The sequence below is a fragment of the Schistocerca americana genome, chromosome X (assembly GCF_021461395.2).
Source record: "Schistocerca americana isolate TAMUIC-IGC-003095 chromosome X, iqSchAmer2.1, whole genome shotgun sequence".
In the NCBI taxonomy this organism is placed as follows: Eukaryota; Metazoa; Arthropoda; class Insecta; order Orthoptera; family Acrididae; genus Schistocerca; species Schistocerca americana.
The window spans coordinates 747,219,507-747,240,498 of NC_060130.1; the positions used below are offsets into that span (position 1 = coordinate 747,219,507).

Below are 20,992 nucleotides of genomic sequence, written 5' to 3' on the forward strand. Positions count from 1 at the left end.
CGTCCCTGATGAACAGCACTCAGCATAGAATGAAATTTTCACTCTACAGCGGAGTGTGCGCTGTTATGAGACTTCCTGGCAGATTAAAACTGTTGCCGGGCCTAGACTCGTACTCGGGACCTTTGCTTTTCGCGGGCAAGTGCCACCACTTGGTAGAGCACTTGCCCGCGAAAGGCAAAGGTCCCGAGTTCGAGTCTCGGCCCGGCACACAGTTTTAATCTGCCAGGAAATTTCATAGCACTCATCATGGTTGCTTGAACCAGGCAGCTGGTGCGGAGGCCCATACGCAGCAACGTTCGCTGAACAGTCGTCTCTGCATTACGACAACGACTACATTGTTTTTCCTCATCCCTCTTGACACGCTTTATGTACCCTCCACTGTTAGTGCTACCACCCGCCGTCTGTGAGAAGTTATTGCACGTTGACGTCGAACATATGTGGCGATCGCATAAATGTGACTGGACATGTATATGTCTCAATTTTACAGTTATAGGTGCACAGTATAAAATAAAATACACGTGTGTAGCTTAGTGGGTGCACTATGAGAGGAAGAATTTGGGCTCCCAATGGTTTGCGTCTGACCAGCCCCACCAAGACTAATAATAATAATAATACTGCGTAGGTCCTACAGTGGTTTACTAGCCATGACATACGAGGTGCAACAATAAAGTAAGGAGACTGATTTTCTTTGCAAAATGTGGCAACCCTACAGGCTTGCGTAGGCACAATATCTTTGACCTTGGTCTATAAGCTGCTTCTAGTGCAAGCGGCACATCGATGTAACTGTTCAGTCGTGAGTTGTGCTGTAATAAGTTAACACGTGTTTGTGTCTCTCGTCACGGAAATGGAACCGCATAATATTGCACAACGGTATGCCATTCCTTTTTCATTAAATTGGGTGAAAACGCGACGACAACTTACGATAAGTTTCAGAAGGTTTTTGGAGAGGAGGTTGTGTCAAGAGCTCAAGTTTTTCGTTGGCATAAAATGTTTAGTGAAATGCAGACTTGTGCTCTTCTTTGATTCCAACGGTATCTCCACGACAAACAGTTAACCAATATCACTACAAAGAAATTTTAGAAAGACTTCGTAAAAGAGTTCTTCGTGTCCGTGCCAACATTGCTGATAATTGGATTCTGCATCACGATAATGCACCATCCCATACTGCTCTGTCAGTACAGCAGTTTTTAACCTCAAAACAAATTTCAGTACTACCACAGTCACCTTATTCACCAGATATCGCTCCGTGCGACTTTCTTCTATTTCCAAGAGTCAAAACGGCGGTCAAGGGACACCATTTTCAAACAACACAATATGTCCAAAACGCTGTGACGAGGGTCTTGGAGGATATTACAGAAGATGAGTTCCAGAAATGTTACTGTCAATGGCAGAAGCGCTGGAAAAAGTGTGTGCAGTCAGAAGGGAACTACCTTGACGGAGACAACACTAAACTTGACTAAAACGGTAAGCAACATTCCTTTTCACATCAGTCTCATTACTTTATTGTCGCACCTCGTAGTTACTGTTGTCTAGTGCTGTCAATCGGTTCGTTTATTTGTTGCAGAGTGAGTAATGACGCTACTTCTGATCCATTGCAGGAACTGTCAGGCATTTTTATGAGATATTTGAAGTGTTTGTGATGTACATCTCTCAATTTTACTATCACAGATGCATGGTAAAAAGCACAAAGTACATGTGTAGTGGGTGGGGTGTGTGAGGAAGATGTTCATACAGTCGTTTCACAAGCTGTAATCTCGACCACATGCCGTTATGTGTTAATACTAATATTTGAAAAAAAAATGTAATTGCGGTACAAAATCAATATTGCTGTCTTACGAAATAGTGGTAATGATCTTTCCAAAATAATTTAGTTTCAAAATCGAAAGAAAACCGAATATTCAGGACCGCGTTTTGTTTCCCTTCATGACAATCAAGATAATGCCCGCCCGCACACGGCGAGATTTTCTACTGCTTGTCTTCGTGCTTGCCAAACCCTGTCTGGACCAAACAGGTTGCTAGACGTCTCCAACTGAGAACGTCTGGGCCAGCCGGTGTGGCCGAGCGTTTCTAGGCACTTCAGTCTGGAACCGCACGACCGCCACGGTCGCAGATTCGAATCCTGCCTCGGGCATGAATGTGTATGATGTCCTTAGATTAGTTAGGTTTAAGTAGTTCTAAGGTCTAGGGGACCGATGACCCCAGAAGTTAAGTCCCATAGTGCTCAGAGCCATTTGAACCATTTGAAGAACGTCTGGAGCATTATGGGCTGGACTCTGAACCAGCTAGAGTTTTTGACTCCCTAACACGCTAATTTTACAGAATTTGGCACGATACCCCTCAGGAAGACATTCAATAACTCTGCCAATCAGTACCACGGCGAATAACTGCTCGCATAAGGGCCAGAGATAGCGCATCATGTTACTGACTTGCTCAGTTTGTGAACCTCTTTCTCTTAAAAAAATAAACTAGTTTTTATGAATTTGTAATCATTTGTTGCTATCTGCTTGTTGCTTCAAAAGGCTTTTCAAAAAAAGTTTCAAGAGTAAGATGAGCAGTGTTCACACATCAGGTTTTGTAGGATCAGTTCATGGTAGCTATCACACACAAAACCTATTACGTCACTGCGAATAAGTTGTGGTTCTAACTTCCATAACACGTCACTCAGTCTGAAGAAAGTTTCTAAAAGAGAAACCAAATACGAATATTTGCGCCACACGAAGAAAACTGATAAAGTAAGCAGAAGTAAAAAGATCGACACGGATACGAACGGATAATTTCAAGCACTTTTATGAACTGGCCGAAAGTGTCTGTTATGTTGCAGCAGAACCAACTTTTATTATGTAGAATTTTACGTAGATGTTTACAAAGAAGTTTTCATCTGTAACAATTGATTTGAAATAGATCGAGTGGTCGCGATTGACTTCGGATTAATGGAAAGAACTGCGAGTTCAGCAGAATTATATCAGAAGTGTAAGATAGTAAATGAGATCGGAATACCCCATAATCGAATGTACCGACTCTGGACAAGCTTTCATGCAACGGAAAGTATTCAAAGAAGATTAGAACATTTTCCATCGGAAATTACTGCCAGAGATGATCGTTACATATTGTTAACGAATTGTTGGATTTGGAAGGAGAATTCAACCTAGCTGTAGCGAGCCATGTAAATAGTAAAAGGGGAAACAAGCGGATAGTAGGTTTCTTCGGGAAGGTGGCTTCTACTGTGTGTCCCATTAACAACGCGACGCCTTAATGACCGAAAGCGTTGAGGAGCATCACTTAGATGGCGCACCGAATAGACTAGCGCTTGTTTCTCTTTTCTCTGGCATGACTTACCGTGAAACCTGACAAACGTCTCGTTTGCGTCTCGAGAGAGAACACGAAATTCGAGATAATGCCTCTCTATTTGCGGCAGACCTCCCATTATCTTTTCGGCTGGCTGATATTGTGGATTAGGGCTCATCACTGACGGATCTCCAGGATATCAGAAACGGTTTTTTGACGTGTTGAAGGTATAGGACGTGTTTTACGTGGAACGTAATCTCTGAATAGGATGTTTAATGACATCGCATGTGGCTTGTCTCGAGTATCAAGTACTCAAAAGTGAGTGTAAAGTAATAGATTTTATAGCGAACGGGCAGAAGATAACCGTAACTACACAGAGTGCTCGGTGAGGCGCTGTGCTTCGTAGTCGTGAGGCTTGAAAGGCGAAGTTGAGAGTGCTTTCTTGCGCTCCGCAGAGAGAACAGTAGCGCTGGCGGCCGGGACGCGGAGATCCGAGACAAGCGGCTGTGAGCAGCTACCTGCCGTCCCCTGGGGCAGCCGGCCTCGGGGGGTTGCCTTCAGCAGCCGAGTATCTGCCTCTGGCAGGCAGCAGGCAGGCGCTGCGCTCTGCGTCTCCCACACCGCGGACGGGATGCAAGTTCGGCGGGGGCGTCAGGTGTTAAAGGTCAACAGGACGGAGCGGAATGCGACCTCACCGTCAGATGGTGCTGTGTTCACGCTAGAACAAACGCGAACACAGCGTTGCTTTGCTAAGCCTAATCCGGGACGCTGAGAGTGAGGTTATGAGATGCCGTCTGTCAGAACATCACATCAGAATAATGCAACTAGGAATGATAAAGTTTATTAGCGACCAATGCAAAATTAATAATAGGTGATCTTGACAAAGTTTGTATGTTTAAATTTATCCACGTAACATGTAATGTTTTGAGAACTGCTACTGTACTGTAAATTTATGAAATAATTTCTACTCCTTCAATCACTTTTCTACTAATACCTCGCATGCAAGACTTTCTGGAAACATGTAACCACCTGTGAGTGGAATTTTTAAGCTGTTCCGCCTTCGTCACTGAGCACTGTGCAATAGGCAACTAAATTACCAACAAATATTATCCTATTTCTACAAATGCACTACAGGGGATTAAAATTGCTACACCAAGAAGAAGAAATGCAGATGATAAACGAGTATTCATTGGACAAATATATTATACTAGAACTGACATGTGATTACATTTTCACGCAATTTGGGTGCATACATCCTTAGAAATCAGTACCCAGAACAACCACCTCTGGCCGTAATAACGGCCTTGATACGCCTAGGCATTGAGTCAAACAGAGTTTGGATGGCGTGTACAGGTACAGCTGTCCATGCAGCTTCAACACGATACTGCAGTTCATGAAGTGTAGTGATGGCGTATTGTGACGAGCCAGTTGCTCGGCCACCATTGACCAGACGTTTTCAATTGGTGAGAGATCTGGAGAATGTGCTGGTCAGGGCAGGAATCGAACATTTTCTGTATCCAGAAAGGCCCGTACAGGACCTGCAACATGCGGTCGTGCATTATCCTGCTGAAATGTATGGTTTCGCAGGGATCGAATTAAGGGTAGAGCCACGGGTCTTAATACATCTGAAATGTAACGTCCACTGTTCAAAGTGCCGTCAGTGCGAACAAGAGGTGACCGAGACGTGTAACCAATGGCACCCCATACCATCACTCCGGGTGATACGCCAGTATGGCGATGACGAATACATGCTTCCAATGTGCGTTCACCGCGATGTCGCCAAACACGGATGCGACCATCATGATGCTGTAAACAGATCCTGGATTCATCCGAAAAAATGACGTTTTGCCGTTCGTGCACCAAGGTTCGTCGCTGAGTACACCATCGCAGGCGCTCCTATCTGTGATGCAGCGTCAAGGGTAACCGCAGCCATGGTCTCCGAGCTGATAGTCCATGCTGCTGCAAACGTCTTCGAACTGTTCGTGCAGATGGTTGTTGTCTTGCAAATGTCCCCATCAGTTGACTTAGGGATCGAGACGTGGCTGCACGATCCGTTACAGCCATGCGGATAAGATGCCTGTCATCTTGACTGCTAGTGATACGAGGCCGTTGGGATTCAGCATGTCGTTCCGTATTACCGTCCTGAGCCCACCGATTCCACATTCTGCTAATAGTCATTGGATCTCCACCAACGCGAGCAGCAATGTCGCGATACGATAAACCGCAATCGCGATAGGCTACAATCCGCCTTTATCAAAGTCGGAAACGTGATGGCACGCATTTTTCCTCCTTACACGAGGCATCAAAACAACGTTTCACCAGGCAACGCCTGTCAACTGCTGTTTGTGTATGAAAAATCGGCTGGAAACTTTCCTCATGTCAGCACGTTGTAGGTGTCACCACCGGCGCCAACCTTGTGTGAATGCTCTGAAAATCTAATCATTTGCATATCACAGCATCTTCTTCCTGTCGGTTAAATTTCGCGTCTGTAGCACGTCATCTAGGCGCTTCAGCCCGGAACCGCGCTGCTACTACGGTCGCAGCCTCGGGCATGGATATGTGTGATGTCCTTAGGTTAGTTAGGTTTAAGTAGTTCTAAGTTCTAGGGGACTGATGACCACAGCAGTTAAGTCCCATAGTGCTCAGAGCCATTTGAACCATTTTTGAACGTTTTACGCTATATGGTGCAGGAATACGCATAACTGCCGATTTTGCAGTACTGTTAAACCCCGTGTTGTCCATGAAGAGCCATTGCGCTCGCCGTACGTGACTGTGTCGTGTGGATTCACAATCACCTTTATTCTCAGTTCGTTCTTCTTCTGAGAGAATGTACCTAGAGGGCCTGTCAAGCGTACCGTGAAGTCTCCACGTTATCGAGACTGCCTTGTATAGCATGTGATTCCTGCTATGGAAGAGCGCAATTCTGTGGATACCTCTGTTTTCGTGCAAGATAGGGCAACAGCTCATGTCGCTCGCCCAGTGAAAGATCTGCTTAATGGAACCTTCTACGAGCATGTAACCTCCAGAGGTTTTCTAGATGCGTGGCCTGAAAGATCACCTATCTGAATCCATGTGACTTTTGGCTCTGGAGATATCTAGAAGAGATCGCTTACTATGGACACGTTCGCTTATGTACCTGAACTGAAGATCAGTATACAGGACCACGTTGCTCAGATTCCACAGGAATTGCTGTACGTCGTATTATAGACGCTGCATCTCGTCGACGTCTCCGGTGCTGATATTGAACAAATTGTCTAAGCGGCGGTCAGTAGTAGAATCAACATTATCCCCTGTTCACTTGTTTGACCTTTTCTACCAACGACCCGTTGTTAGTCCATTACATAACTTATAAAAACATTTCTATAGGCCTTTCTTGCATTCACAGCGCCAGATTTGCGCTCGGTGGTCAAAATTGGAACAAATGTTTCCCAGATCAAATCGGCTCAGCACTGACGCATTAGTATATCTACCAACTTTCCACGTCACACGATAATTACAGCCCACACACTACCTCTGTGAAAAGCTCCACTTTAATTGTAACCACCTGGTGTTAGTAAAAACGTGGCTGCAGCAGCAGAAAATGTTTCATGAAGTTTGTATGGCACTGCTGAGAAGTGAGACGACATGAAAAACGTCGTCCAAACATTTCACAACGTGGATAGTTATTTTCTAGACAAAATACATACTTTGAAACACATCATATTAGATTTGGAAGTCTTTTCACTTTATCCATTGTGTTTTTTTCTTGCTAAGTAGAAAATAATTTCGTAGCCACACGGTATTTTCCTCCTTCATAGCGCAGATTTTTTTTTTTTTTCACAGTTAAAATAGGCTTTTAAATGAAAATTGTTTTATCTCTTTATGTTCTTTTTTACACACAGTGTAGGCTTTCTCCTTGTACAAAGCAATCCGTCTTCGAGCCACAAGTGGCTCTGTGTGATCGTCGCCATTCGAATTGCATTGTGGAACGTTTTGACATTCCGTCTACGATCTGGCACGTGAATTGTGGACCTGTCATACGGCTGTTCATTTAAATGCTAGATCGACGATGATCCATGACTAATACACTATCTGATCAAAAGTAACCAGACGTCTAGTATTGGAGTTTAATATAGGGCTTGTCCACCCATCGTCTTTAAGATGGATTCGTCTTGGTTGGGGACATTTTCAAAGTGGTCTCTGAACGTCTGTGGAGGACTGGGGACCATTCTTTCTCAAGATGTGAAACCAGAGAAGACAGTAATGTTGGACACTGGGGTCTGGAACGAAATTATAATTCCTCCCAAAGATGATCCATTGGGTTTAGGTCGGGACCTTGGGCAGGCCAGTCCGTATCAGGAATGTTATTGTTCACAAGCTATTGCCTCACAGATGGTGCTTTATAACAGTGTTCATTGTCATGCTGATACAATGAAGCTTCGCAGTACACATTTCAGTACAAACCGTTTGTAACATTCTTCATTTAGCGTTTTCTTAAACGTAATAAGAGGACTGCATGCTAACTATACGTAACGCTACTATGGCGTAACACCACCTCCTCCATAATTCACTGTTGGCATCGAACATGATGGCAGGGGCCTTCCCGAAGTAACTGCCAAAACCATACATTTCCGTCGGATTGCCGCAGGATATAGCGTGATTCATCACTCGCTTCCAAATACACTGTCCAGTGGCGTCGCTCTATACACACTTCAAGCTTCGTTTGGCATTGACTACGTGAATGTGTGGCGTATGACGAGCTGCTCGATCATTGTATCTCATACATTTTAACTCCTTACACACAGTCATTGTGCTAGCTGGACTGTAGGAAGCAATTTGGAAATCATGAGTGATACACTGAAGAGGCAAGGAAACTGGTACACTTGCCTAATATCGTGTAGGGTCCCAGCGAGCACGCTGAAGTGCCTCAGCACGACGTGTCATGGACTCGACTAATGTCTGGAGGAGTGCTGGAGGGAACTGACATCATGAATCCTGCAGGACTGTCCAAAAATCCGTAAGAGTACTAGGGGGTAGAGATCTCTTCTGAACAGCACGTTACAAGGCATCCCAGATATGCACAATAACGTTCATGTCTGGAGAGTTTGGTGGCCAGTGGGAGTGTTTAACTCAGACGAACGTTGCTGGAGCCACTCTGTAGCAATTCTAGACGTGTGGTGTGCCGCATTGCCCTGCTGGAATTTCCCAAGTCCGTCGGAATACACAATGGACATGAATGGATGCAGGTGATCAGACAGGATACTTGCGTCCGTGACACCAATAAGAGTCATATCTAGACGTCCAGGGGTCTCATATCACTCCAGCTGCAAACACCCCACACCATTACAGAGCCTCCACCAACTTGAACAGTCCCCTGTTGACATGCAGGATCCATGGATTCATGAGCTTGTCTCCATACCCGTACACGTCCATCCGCTCGATACAATTTGGAACGAGGCTCGCCCAACCAGCCAACATGTTTCCCGTCATCAACAGTTCAATGTCGGTGTTGACGGGCCTAAGCGAGGCGTAAAGCTTTGTGGCGTGCAGTCATCAAAGTTACACGAGTGGGCCTTCGGCTCCGAAAGCCCATATCGATGACGTTTCGTTGAATGGTTCGCACGCTGACGTTTGTTGATGGCCCAGCACTGAAAGCTGCAGCAATTTGCGGAAGGTTTGCACTTCTGTCACGTTGAACGATTCTCTTCAGTCGTCGTTGGTCCCTTTCTTGCAGGAACTTTCTCCGGCTGCAGCGATGTCAAAGATTTGATGGTCTACAGGATTCCTAATATTCACGGCACACTCGCTAAATCGTCGTACGAGAAAATCCCCACTTCATTGCTACCTCAGAGAAGCTGTGTCGCATCGCTCATGCGCCGACTATAACACCAACTTAAATCTTGATAAGCTGCCACTGTAACAGCAGTAACCGATCTAACAGCTGCGCCAGACACTTGTTGTGTTATATAGATGTTGCCGACCGCAGCGCCTTATTCTGCCTGTTTATATATCTCTGTATCTGAATCCATATGCCTATACCAGTTTCTTTGGCCCTTCAATGTGTCTTCCTCTGGTTTCATGCGACTGTTTACAACCACCCCCTGCAGTGATCAACAGTCCCTGTCCGTCAGTACAAGAGATCTTCCTGATTTTGGGTTAGCTGTGGTTACCTCTTCATGTTTCCACTTCACAGCCACATCAGCAACAGTCGACTCTAGCTGCTTTGGGAGGGTTTATATGGCCCTGATAGATTTCTTACTCGGGTCACATTCAATGACTAGCCTACATTCGAAGTCGCTGAGCTCTCCTGACGGACCCACTCTGCTTTTACTGCTCCTTTGCATCTACATCTACATCTATCCCAACATCAGTACTCGGCAAGCCACCCGACAGAGTGTGACGGAGGGTACTTCTGGTACCACTAACTGATCCCGTCTTCCCTGTTCCATTAGCGAATGGCATGTGGGAAGAACGACTGTCGGTAAGCCTTTGAGTCAGCTCTAATTTCTCGAATTTTCTCGTTGTAGTCATTTTACGAGACATATATGGGAGGAAGTAATATGTAGGCCTACTCTTCCTGGAAAGTACTCTCTCGAAATGTCAATAGTAAACCTCTTGGTGATGCACAGTCTACTTTTTCCTATTATTTGTATTAAGTTGTCATTCCACTTACAGTCGTCCAGAGACTTCTATATATTTTACGTTAGTTACTATTTCCAGCAGTTTGTCATCAATGGTGTAGTTCTACAGTAGTGGACATCTTTTCCTATGTGTGCGCAATATGTTACATTTATTTATGTTCAGAGTCAACTGCCAGAGCCTGCACCATTCATCAATTCTCTGTAGGTCCTCCTGCAAATCGTTACTGTCTTCTGGGGTTTCTATCTTCTTATTGACAACCGCATCATCTGCGAACACGCTTAAAGAGCTTCTGACGCATTGTAATAGATCATTTATATACACTATAAACAGTGACGGTAATATCACACTTCTTTGTGGTACCCCCCCCCCCCCCCCCGGAATTACATTTACAACTGCCGATTTTGTTCATTTAGGAGCGACATGTTGAGCTCTGTCTGCATGAAAGGCTTGAATCCAGTCTCAAATCTGGTCCGAAACTCGCTAAGTTCGTATTTTTTCCACTGTTCGGCAGTGCGATACAGTGTCAAATGGCTTCCGTCAAGGAACACGGTGTCAGCCTGAGCGCCGATGTCTACAGCGCTGTGGATGTCATGGAGGAACAGAGCGAGCTCAATCTGCTTACGTAATCTGTTAAGGTGTTTTGTACGACACGAGTGGGAAGTTTCTGCAGCGTTTCCCCCATTTTTTAAATGAAGTAAGCGATATTCCGTCATATTGGCAACAGTATTGAGTTGCCCCTCCACATAGAGTTTTCTTGAAAGTAGCGAGCTGAGGAGGGAGATTTATGTTTCATGCTCATTCGATCGTCGCCCACCATGCGAGGGTCTCGTCCTCCGGCTGCCGTTTGGTGGACGTAAGGTGTGCTGATTTTGGGGAAATGCAATGCTCGCAGCGACGGTAGCGTGGGCCATATCCTGAAGAGCTCGTTACTTCCTTACTTTGCCACACAACCCGAGTTTCTTAATGTGGCTACAATTTGTGGCATCATGTCGTACGTTTAACTTTGATTTCACGAGCTGCCCAGATGAGTAGATCATGTTGCGCTTTCTCCACACGGTCTCCCAAACTTTTGGTATCTTCCCACAGTGTTATGGTCATTTTGTAATTTGACTTGAGTTTCAGAGCACTTTGTTCTCTGTTAATTATTACTGTGATTTCTGTCAGTCAATAGAGTAAATCGGTTAATCTCAGTCTTGAATTAGATTACATTTAAGTAATGTTACCATGCTTCTTGATTGTGCACTGTTACCTTCGACCTTCAAGGATGGTTGCAGATTTCTATCTGCCAAATATGTTTCTGGAAATTCGTGCCATACTAATCCGTGTTATATGCTGACGATGGAGAACCGACTCTAAAGTTCTTTAGAAATCAAGGTTTACTAACTATATATCTCCCATTTTATGGTGCTGGCTTACGAAGAATTGTTGGATCATCACGAATGTACCATTGTATTCGCAAGTACCTAACCTCTTGTAACTTCTTTTGCATGGACGAAGTCCCACCCTATTTGGCATACATGAGTCGCTAGTTTTAATTATAGTAGAATACTAAATGTCAAGAACGAGTTCTGCGTGTTCGCGAGTATAATGTGTGAGACAGAGCGAAGGCACACTTTAATATTCCATTACTTAATTGTCTATATCTTTTAACATTCATTGAGGCTATCAGTTTTCATACTTGATCCCCAATGCCCTAAAACAAGTAGTACATTTGAAATTTATGTCCTTCCAGCTTAATGAAATAATAATAATAGCAGTAAATCATTCAAAGAAAAATTAAAAATTAAAACGTAATGAAAATGATTGCAAATAAAAAATACAATAAAATCAAATTATACACCTCTATTCCAAATATAACGTATAGTGTCTTCAGCAGTTCTAAAGTTAATTATAAACTAACGCTGTACTACCCATTGGTTCGACACCAGCCTTGGGAAAACTAGAGTTACGGTATCAATGCTACTCTTATTTTCTAAATGAAGCCAAATGTTTTTATGGGGCTCGAATGCTGGTTGTTAAGTAGGCCTATACTAACAGTAAATAGCGCATCATATCCAATGAAAAACAGTTATACATGATATAAAAGGAAAATAGAAATAACTGTTAAATATAGACAGGATGATTAGAAACAGTGTGAAAAGCTCGTAAGACTGTTGCGAGTTAGATTGTCCTGTGAAATACTTGTTGAGAAAAAATTGTTATGTTACGCCGTTCACAAGCTAATTAGCATTGAAGTTAGCAGGCCGGGCCGTTTCGTGCGCAGATACGAGCACTTGCAAGCGCTAAAATGTGGTAATGAGCAGACATCTGTGGGTCCATGAGTTACCACTTGCTGAGATGCTGGTAGTTAAAATGTACCGTTTTCGAAAGTGATAAATATAAGCTAGGTGAGCAAAAGCTATGTTTAATCGGTTTGAGGAAATCAAACGAAGAACAAGTTTGGCCACACCGCCTCTGGCAGTCTGATGCCAGATAACTCGGAAGCGAGGCTACTCATCGAATTTTTCTTAAGAACTATTTCTCAGCACAATCTCCCCTGAAACAACCTTACAAACTTTTCAGACTGTTTCTGACCACTCTGTATTTTAAGTATTTTAGGGAACATGAATTATATTAAATGCCTAAAAAGAAACTATGGCAATCTCAAAAGTACTTGACGATTCAGGTATTTGTATTGTATTTGTATTTGTGAATCTTTAGAAATTCTCTGTGGGATATTTGGGTGGTAGTATTACTTACACATTGAAGCGACAAAGAAACTGGTAAAGGCATGAGTATTGAAATACAGAGAAATGTAAACAGACAGAATAAGGCGCTGCGGTCAGAAACGCCTATATAAGACAACAAAGTGTCTGGCGCAGGCCGGCCGGAGTGGCCGAGCGGTTCTTGGCGCTGAGCCGCGCGACCGCTACGGTCGCAGGTTCGAATCCTACCTCGGGCATGGATGTGTGTGATGTCCTTAGGTTAGTTAGGTTTAAGTAGTTCTAAGTTCTAGGGGACTGATGACCTCAGAAGTTGAGTCCCATAGTGCTCAGAGCCAGTTGAACCATTTTGTCTGGCGCAGCTGTTAGAGCGGTTAGTGCAGCTTATCAAGATTTAAGTCGGCGCATGAGCGATGGCACACAGCGATGGCACCACAGCGGACAGCACACAGCATCTCCGAGGTAGCTACGAAGTGGGGATTTCTCCGTACGACCATTTCACGAGTGTACCGTGAATATCTGAAATCCGGTAAAGCATTAATCTCCGACATCGCTGCGGCCGGAAAATATTCTGCAAGAATGGGACCAACGACGACTGAATAGAATCGTTCAACGTGACAGAAGTGCAACCCTTTCGCAAACTGCTGCAGCTTTCAGTGCTGGGCCATCAAAAAGTATCAGCGGGCGAACCATTCAACGAAACATCATCGACATGGGCTTTCGGAGCCGAAGGCCCACTCGTGTACCTTTGATGATTGCACTGCACAAAGCTTTACGCCTCGCCTGGGTCCGTCAACACCGACATTGAACTGTTGATGACGGGGAACATGTTGCCTGGTCGGGCGAGCCTCGTTTCCAATTATATCGAGCGAATGGACGTGAATGGGTAAGAAGACAACCTCATGAATCCATGGACCCTGCATGTCAACAAGGGACTGTTCAAGCTGGTGGAGGTTCTGTAATGGTGTGGGGCGTGTGCAGTTGGAGTGATATGGGACCCCTGATAAGTCTAGATTCGACTCAGACAGATGTCACGTACGTAAGCATCCTGACCGATCACCTGCATCCATTCATGTCCACTGCGTATTCCGACGGACTTGGGCAATTCCAGCAGGACAATGCGGCACACCACACGTCCAGAATCTTACAGAGTGGCTCCAGGAACGTTCTTCTGAGCTTAAAGACTTCCGCTGGCCACCAAACTCCCCAGACATGAACATTATTGAGCATATCTTGGATGCCCTGCAACGTGCTGTTCAGAAGAGATCTCCGCCCCGTCGTACTGATTTATGGGCAGCCCTTCAGGATTCATGGTATCAGTTCCCTCCAACACTACTCCAGACATTATTCGACTCCATGCCACTTCCTGTTGCGGCACTTCAGCGTGCTCGCAGGGGCCCTAGACGATATTAGGCAGGTATACGAGTGTCTTTGGCTCGTCAGTGTAGTTGTCTTGGTATCGGGGTTTCTTAATGCATAACGAACAATATCTGTAGCGTTGTTACCCTTAACAGCAGAGTTCAGAGCACTCTGTAGCTAGCGTGATCTGGTGTACCGACCTATCCACATTCACATGTCTGATTAGCTTGTGCTGATTTTATATACAGGATGGTCAGAAAATGTCTGAAACGCTTGTAGAGATGTTGCATTGAGACATAAATGTTAAGAAATAAATCGGTATGTTGCGCCGTTTCCGAGTTATTTAGTTCTGATGTTAGCCAATCAGGTCGTCGCGCGCAAAGTCAAGGGTCAGCTAACCAAACAAAGCACTCGTTGGGCAACACCGCCCCTGGCAGGCCGCCTGAATGTGTGCGCACGACGCCCCGATTGGCAAATTTCAACGTTAAATAACTCGGAAACGGCGCAAAAGTATCGAATTCTTTTCTTAACATTTATGTGCCAGTACTACTTGCCCTGCAGCATCCCTACAAGCTTTCTGACATTTTCTGACCACCCTATATATAGCAGGGATGTGAAATGAATCACGCCTCTTCTTGGCTTTATATGCTATAGTTTCTTTCTCTCGTGAACGTATTGGAAAAATTCGTAGACACGTCGGTCAGTGTCGTTATTGTTTCATTCTCTTTGCAACGTACTGGTTCTCAAGATCTTTAACTGAATTTGGCTCGTAATTTGGTCCCCAGTTATCTGCCTCGCCTTGACAGTGTGATTTTCCTGGCTGATATCGCCAGGATACACTCTCAAAATTAGTTCCAGTGCTTCTCTTGCTATCGTACTAAATTCTTTTGTTAATCTCAGAAGGATGCTCCTCTGCATACGTCTTAGTTGTGCTTTCGCACGTTCGCGGGCTAACTGCTGCGCATACACGTTTGCTGGGAATCCAGCAATGACAGTAAAGATGGCACTTTGTCAGCGGCAGCCAAGGGCCATATAGAAGCAAACTGAAATAAAGGCGGGCCGCAACTGTTAGCACCTATATTTATATCGATGATATGGCGGAGGTTCGAGTCCTCCATCGGGCATGAGTGTGTGTGTTTGTCCTTAGAATATTTTAGGTTAAGTAGTGTGTAAGTTTGGGGACTGATGACCTTAGCAGTCAAGTGTCATAAGATTTCACACACTTTTTTTTTATGACCTCAGCAATTTGGTCCCTTAGGAATTCACACACATTAAAGTGTGACTTGCAGTTGTTTTGGACATCAATAAGTCCCGGCCTTGTTTATTTCTCAAACGATTCACTGTCGTGACGGAGCACCATTCTATACGCTGGCCAACTAGCCTGAAAGAACAGTAGGGACAACTGACGAGATGGGCTATAAGGGTACTGGAGAACAACGTCAGAATGATGCACTAAAACAGACGCAAACAAGGACACTAAACGCCTTTCAAGCAATCTTTCGCGGAACACAGCACCCTGAATGAAATTTGGTTCAAATGGTTCAAATGGCTCTGAGCACTATGGGACTTAACATCTGTGGTCATCACTCCCCTAGAACTTAGAACTACTTACACCTAACTAACCTAAGGACATCACACACTTCCATGCCCGAGGCAGGATTCGAACCTGCGACCCTAGCGGTCACGCGGTTCAATGGTTCAAATGGCTCTGAGCACTATGGGACTCAACTGTTGAGGTCATTAGTCCCCTAGAACTTAGAACTAGTTAAACCTAACTAACCTAAGGACATCACAAACATCCATGCCCGAGGCAGGATTCGAACCTGCGACCGTAGCGGTCTTGCGGTTCCAGACTGCAGCGCCTTTAACCGCACGGCCACTTCGGCCGGCTAATGAAATTTCAGCCACCGCTGCATTAAGTGACATTGCTGCTGAACAGGGGGAAGATCTCTCATTGCTGAAAACCATAGAAGCCTTGAAGAATGAGGAACCGGCCAAAGAAGGATTGAAATTAATAAACTGAATATTGTATAAGAGGAATTATGATCCGATGGGGCGAAAATGGTCGCTCGTCATCCCATCTCATCTACGGCCAGTGATCCTTAAGTATTTTCACGACGCTCCAACATCTGGTCATCCGGGATTCGTGAATACTCGAGACAAAAATGGTTCAAATGGCTCTGAGCACTATGGGACTCAACTTCTGAGGTCATTTGTCCCCTAGAACTTAGAACTACTTAAACCTAACTAACCTAAGGACATCACACACATCCATGTCCGAGGCAGGATTCGAACCTGCGACCGTAGCGGTCTCGCGGTTCCAAACTGCAGCGCCCAGAACCGCGCGGTCACTTCGGCCGGCCATACTCGAGACAGAATCAGACGCAGGTATCACTGACCAGCTGCCTATCAATGAGTTAGAAATCATATGAGCCACTGTAACGAATGATAACGAAGGAAGCTTCACCTCCGGGGCATCTTGTACTAATCTAGCCAGCTGCAGCACCATTCCACCGAATTGGAATCGACCTCTTGGGGAGGTTCCCGAAACCGAAAAACGGCAAACGATGGATAATAGTCTGCACTGACTACTTCACCCGCTATGCTGTCACGAAAACTGTGCCGATTGCTGAAGCTCCAGAAATTGCAAAGTTCTATGTAGACGACGTCGTTCTGAAATGGAAAAGATTTCCAGTCGTGACTGGTGTCAGAGGTAATTTCACGTTGCGGCATCACCAGCAGGATGACAACTGCCTACCATCTACAGACGAATGGCCCCACAGAACGGTTTAATATGACTTCGGCAGATATGCTCTAGTTGTATGTTGAACAGAGAGGCTGAGATACAGTATTTCACTTCGTGACATCTGTATACAGCACAGCGAAGCAAGACACTACAGCCTTCACTCCGTTCTTTCTGCTCCGTGATCGCCGAAACTACAATTGATAAGCTGTTCCCGTTTCAACCGGGCGACAGTCGGGACGACTACGTGAAAAACCTCATTACCAGGACCAAAGAGGCAAGACAGATACGTCTTTATTGCCTCCTGTTTTAGTAATTACCGCTCGTCCTGTTTTCGAAAACTACGAAGTGCTCCCTGGTTAGAATGAGCCGTCGAGAATACTTGCTATAGAAGGTACTATCTTCGAAGTCACATGCTGGAAGATGTGTAGCCCTTAGCGTAAGTAAGTTTAAGTTAGATTAAGTCATGTGTAAGCTTAGGGACCGATGACTTTAGCAGTTTGGTCTCATAAGACCTTACCACACATTTCCAATTTACCAATGAATTATGGCAGGATCTAGAGTTTTCCCTTTCTTACCTTATAGATGACTGAGCCTACCTTTTCCTCTGCAAAAGGAAGTACAACAACCCTGTGATGAGAGTTAATATGCAGGTGATTTCGAAGGCATGTTGACCGTCGTTGTCTCTAAAACGGTTCAAATGGCTCTGAGCACTATGGAACTTAACTTCGCCGGCCGTTATGGCCGTGCGGTTCTAGGCGCTGCAGTCTCGAACCGCGCGATCGCTACGGTCGCAGGTTCGAATCCTGCCTCGGGCATGGATGTGTGTGATGTCCTTAGGTTAGTTAGGTTTAATTAGTTCTAAGTTCTAGGCGACTGTTGACCTCAGAAGTTAAGTCGCATAGTGCTCAAAGCCATTTGAACCATTTTGAACTTAACTTCAGAGGTCATCAGCCCCCTAGAACTTAGAACTAATTATACCTAAATAACCTAAGGACATCACACACATCCATGCCCGAGGCAGGATTCGAACCTGCGACCGTAGCGATCGCGCGGTTCGAGACTGCAGCGCCTAGAACCGCTCGGCCGTTGTCTCTACTGGCGTCGTCTTCGGGAAGAAGTGTCAAGAGAAGGTGATCCACTGACTCTTTCCAACTCCTTGTATTGCTCCCTGATCACTTCGTAGAGTTGAAATACACTCCTGGAAATTGAAATAAGAACACCGTGAATTCATTGTCCCAGGAAGGGGAAACTTTATTGACACATTCCTGAGGTCAGATACTTCACATGATCACACTGACAGAACCACAGGCACATAGACACAGGCAACAGAGCATGCACAATGTCGGCACTAGTACAGTGTATATCCACCTTTCGCAGCAATGCAGGCTGCTATTCTCCCATGGAGACGATCGTAGAGATGCTGGATGTAGTCCTGTGGAACGGCTTGCCATGCCATTTCCACCTGGCGCCTCAGTTGGACCAGCGTTCGTGCTGGACGTGCAGACCGCGTGAGACGACGCTTCATCCAGTCCCAAACATGCTCAATGGGGGACAGATCCGGAGATCTTGCTGGCCAGGGTAGTTGACTTACACCTTCTAGAGCACGTTGGGTGGCACGGGATACATGCGGACGTGCATTGTCCTGTTGGAACAGCAAGTTCCCTTGCCGGTCTAGGAATGGTAGAACGATGGGTTCGATGACGGTTTGGATGTACCGTGCACTATTCAGTGTCCCCTCGACGATCACCAGTGGTGTACGGCCAGTGTAGGAGATCGCTCCCCACACCATGATGCCGGGTGTTGGCCCTGTGTGCCTCGGTCGTATGCAGTCCTGATTGTCGCGCTCACCTGGACGGCGCCAAACACGCATATGACCATCATTGGCACCAAGGCAGAAGCGACTCTCATCGCTGAAGACGACACGTCTCCATTCGTCCTTCCATTCACGCCTGTCGCGACACCACTGGAGGCGGGCTGCACGATGTTGGGGCGTGAGCGGAAGACGGCCTAACGGTGTGCGGCACCGTAGCCCAGCTTCATGGAGACGGTTGCGAATGGTCCTCGCCGATACCCCAGGAGCAACAGTGTCCCTAATTTGCTGGGAAGTGGGGGTGCGGTCCCCTACGGCACTGCGTAGGATCCTACGGTCTTGGCGTGCGTCCATGCGTCGCTGCGGTCCGGTCCCAGGTCGACGGGCACGTGCACCTTCCGCCGACCACTGGCGACAACATCGATGTACTGTGGAGAAGTCACGCCCCACGTGTTGAGCAATTCGGCGGTACGTCCACCCGGCCTCCCGCATGCCCACTATACGCCCTCGCTCAAAGTCCGTCAACTGCACATACGGTTCACGTCCACGCTGTCGCGGCATGCTACCAGTGTTAAAGACTGCGATGGAGCTCCGTATGCCACGGCAAACTGGCTGACACTGACGGCGGCGGTGCACAAATGCTGCGCAGCTAGCGCCATTCGACGGCCAACACCGCGGTTCCTGGTGTGTCCGCTGTGCCGTGCGTGTGATCATTGCTTGTACAGCCCTCTTGCAGTGTCCGGAGCAAGTATGGTGGGTCTGACACACCGGTGTCAATGTGTTCTTTTTTCCATTTCCAGGAGTGTAACTACGTGTGATTCGACTTTCCCAGACAGAAGTTTGTATGGTTGTCTCCAGACATTACTGATTTCACAAGTAATGTTACTTATGCACTTGCTTAATATTAATGAGTCACTCATGATACTTATCTTCAAATTGGTGGTAATTCTCCAAATATACGTAGCGCTCTTGTCTCTACGGTGATAGTTGATACAGTCGGCATGCGTTTCGTACTGTTCGTCTTAAATTGGACAGTTCAATCCATAGTGTTTTTGAGATATTTGGAAACCTCTTCTTAGTTACTGTTATATTTCCTAACACTTCCTTCAATCTGTGTGCTTTGAAATCGATGCTGCATTCTTTGCAGTGAAATAGAAATTCCCCTAGTACACGAGTTAGGAGATCCCAGTCGGCACGGTCCATGTCTAAAGCAGTTGCATTGGAAGTTAGTCCAGTTCAACCAGCATGTGCAATTCCTAGATCAAATATGATACCACTGCCGTCACCATTAGTGTCATTATATTTTACGTTCCTACCGTGGATTCTTTCCATGACCGACCTGTTCGCTATGTTCCAATACATATGTGGCTGACCACACCTGTTCACGACAAGTGAATATTTGAAGACTACATGATTGTTAGAGTGCATACACCAAATAGCTGCTTACAATAAGTAATCTTTATTTACGACAGACTGGACAGACGTAAAGAAAGATTACTTATTGTAAGCAGCTATTTACTGTATGTACTCTAACAATCATGTCGTTGTCAGATATATATTACGCTGCTGGCCCTAAGGAAGTAGAATATTTGAGGATTATGTGGTCATATTTTTGTGCTCACAACCAACCAAATAACAGAACAAAATTCAATTTTTTAAAAATATGTCTCCTTCTATCTAATAAAAGCACATCTGTACACTATAAAATAAAATTAATCATCCCTAAATTAACCTATTGTAGCAGTCCGTTTGCTGTCGATAATGTCTGTACTTTCAGTAACAGCAGTTGGGAGGATTCAAAAGATGGAACAAATTCAATATAACGACAAGGAAGTCATATTTTACAGCAATGTCTGTAAGTGCTGTAAGGAAAAGTCCAACTCACTACAGATCATGAGGAAGCAGCATCTGGCTTATCATCATCTCTTGGTGTGACGTAGCGTAACACACATATTTTTGTATCACTTGCACTGTTTTCGTAGTCTTAGACAGTAGAACTCAAATTCAGTAAATACTTCTTGTTTTTACATGTTCACACTTTTTAGACAACACTGATTATGGTTTGATCCAAAGTTCCACACTTTTCTTAGCTATCGAATATGTGAATTTTATACATTTCGGGCTGAAGTATTTGAAGATGATCCTTAAACAACCCAAGGAAAAGCAGTCGGCCCAATATTTTGCGAAACTGTACGGTGAAGCAAGAGTCAGACTTAAAATTTCGTTGCTACAGCGTACGTAATTGGATTGTTTAGATACGTACGACAGTCAAGGAAACACAGAGTCTAATTAAGCTGCGGTTATTCTTTTGCAGCGATGGTGACTGTTTCGCTTTCATTTCGTCTTCTATAACTGTAAGTGCTCGCCCAGTCCCAAGTGTTCCTCTCAACTCCAGTTAAGAACCGTGCAGGTTTCTGCCTGCCGGCACAAGCCGGAGAACCCGCAAGAGTGCGTCACAAGAATTATACG

General features: G+C 45.3%; 1 protein-coding gene across 1 annotated transcript in view; it reads left to right on the plus strand.

The window, feature by feature from the left end:
- Positions 1 to 20,992, plus strand: part of LOC124555153 — a 725,477-nt gene that overhangs the window by 441,056 nt on the left and 263,429 nt on the right. The window lies entirely within an intron of this gene.